The following is a 2,859-nucleotide window of genomic DNA, read 5'->3' on the forward strand; positions in this document are numbered from 1 at the left end:
GTTTATTTATCATTTTCCTGAATTCCCTTAGTTCTTTGTTCATGTTTTCCTTTAGCTCATTGAACTTATTGAGGATTTCTGACATCTTTTGGTAGTAATTCCAATGTCTGAACTTCCTCAGGAATGGCTTCTGTCACTCTATTTTGCTCCTTTGAATAAGCCACCTTTTCCTGTTTCTTTTTGTGCCTTCTGATTTCTCATTGTAATTTAGATTTGAATATTTGAATAACTCTGGAAGTCAGTTCTCCCCTTTCTCTAGGGTTTTTGTTTTTGTTGTTGTTGTTTTGTTTTGTTTTTGCTTTTTGTTTTATTGAAGCCTATGGTATTTTATGTGTTCAGGATTTTTTTCCAAACTACTTATGCAAAGATTATATTCTTTAACATGTGAAGTCATTGAAGTCTCTGTTCCTTTTGCTTTTAGTAAGCTTGTGGAAATATGGAGATTTCTTTGGATGGAGGAGCTAAGAAAACAAACAAAATAATGGAAAATACACCTCTCCCAGTCTTTGTAGATTGCTTTTGTGCTGGGACTCTCCTTGAGCACTCAGCCAACTTTGCCCCGAGTCTAAAGAAGAATCCGAGGTGGAAGCTTTGGGTCCTCTGAGCTTGCATTTAGCCCTCAGCCCTGTGAATGTGCATGGGCTTTATACATTTCTCCATATATATGTATACTTCAAATACCCCACTTTGCCAGGTACTTCTCTGCATTCTTTCCTCCCAGGCTCAGAGCTCTATTGTTTATCTTATCTGCACACATTTTGCCTCAAGTGGCTGTGCTTTGATTTTCTTAGAGTGTTTTAGTGGTCATGTCAACTGCTTCTCCATCTAGAGTGAGTTCCAGGACAGGTGAGACAGAGAAGAGCATCAGTCCTTCAGGATGCCACATGGCAGGGTGGAATAGACATATATACACCCCAGTCTGTGACTAATGTTGGCTCTTTTCCCTCTGGACCTGAGTCCAGGTATGTGCACTGGAGCCTAAGCTGCTTCAGCGTCAAACCAGGGGATGGACGGGAGAAAGGCTAAAGAGTCATGAGGTGTTCCTACCATTTCTAAGTTATCTGTTCTTCATTCAGCATTCATTTGGTTGCTGTAAACCTTTACCTGTTTTCTGGGGTTCTGTGAAAGTTGGTTCTTCAGTTTCTGCTTGTTTTTCAATGTTTCTTTGGGGGGATGGGATTTTGGAATTTCTTACTGTGCAGTCTTGCTGACATCTTGTTTTGATTTCTTTTTGCATTTTACATAGTCACTTTTAAAAATCTAATTTTGTATTCACATATTCCATTATTTTTCCTAAGGGACTTCCTCCCCCCATTATATGAGTCAGCTCCAAAAACCTGGATCTGCTATGTCTATGAGTTATGCCCATAACCAATCAAGGTACAAAGATGAATAGTCCTTGTCCTCAAGGAGCTCATGGACTCGTGGGAAGAAGAGTCCAGACCTATAAAACAGAATTAAGTGGTAGTCCAGTAGTACAAAGTTTAATAGGAGTCCATAAAATAATGATTAATAATAATGATAAATAATATTATTATTATTAATTTGTTTTCTGGTGATGCTAGGCTGAGAAAAACACTCTAGGAGGCATGAAGAAATGCTGAACCTCTGCGAAGCAGCCCATAGTCTGGTGCTTCTTAAACCAGTGCCTTACTTACCTTTTTGACTGTGATATACATTGTAGCAGACAGTAATGTTCATCACATTACTAAATGCTCCCTTTTATTTCTCAGCCTCCCTTGCAGTTACGTTGGAGTCATGTGCCTATCCTGGTCAATGAGCTTTTAGAGGAAGTGATTGTGTTGTTTTCGATGTAAGGTTTTGCACCCACTTTAGATACGATTATATGCCAGAACGCAAAGAACTTCAAGATGGAGTAGTTGTAAGATGGAAACACACTAGATCCCTGAAGGTCTGGAGGACTCCACCAAGAACACCAATCTCACCCACATCAGACTTTATGGGAGTGACATATGAAATACTTTCATGTTAAATTACTGAACTAAAGGGAGGAGGATTTACCACATTTTAGCCTAGTCTAGAATATCCAGACTAATTCACACAGTAATAAATGCATTTCACATTTTGATATACTACATGTCTATATATAATTGAATTAAAAATTTTAAAATATCACTTATCTTTCCTATTTCTGACATACTCTGATTTTTCTACTTAGTTTCAGAAATGGTTATCATACTAAAATAATTTCAAATCTTTCTTGGTCTCACCTAGTGTGGAAAAAAAAAAGTCTAATCTGACACAGAACTGGTGTGCTATGAAAAACTTTCAGGTATGTTCAATTATTTAGAAAAACAATTAGAAGTTTAACAATAAATGCAATGGTACGTTGATAAAAGAAATGGATAACACAGAAACATGATTCCATTTCATGATTCTATTTCATCTTATAAAATTATTGCATTTTGGGTTTTTGCCCTGTATTTCGATTTAATGCACATTTATCTGAAAATGTTTTCGGATGTTCTGCAAAACAGGTGGATCTCGGGTATGAGACGAAAACACTGCTGCTCTAAAAGTTTGCTCTTTCATAACTTCAAAAGAACTCCATTAAGAACGCATGGATTTGTTGCCCACAGGTCTTCGAAGGTCCGTGACACCAAAACAATCTTCATTTACTTCTCTTGTCAATCGCGGAGAGGACTGAAGTCTAGTTAACAAATTATCATGCTTTATTACGATGCCTTCTTGAAGTCTTGGAGGCTTTGAACATAGACCACCACCTATCAGAAATAAGCCGCTTCTCCCGAGTTAGCCCAGCAGAAGACCCAACCTCGCCGGCTTTAAACCGGACTCTGTACGAAGCTCTCGCGAGAGCTTTCCGCCCGCCGCGAGCCT

Source organism: Choloepus didactylus, chromosome 7 (assembly GCF_015220235.1).
Source record: "Choloepus didactylus isolate mChoDid1 chromosome 7, mChoDid1.pri, whole genome shotgun sequence".
In the NCBI taxonomy this organism is placed as follows: domain Eukaryota; kingdom Metazoa; phylum Chordata; class Mammalia; order Pilosa; family Megalonychidae; genus Choloepus; species Choloepus didactylus.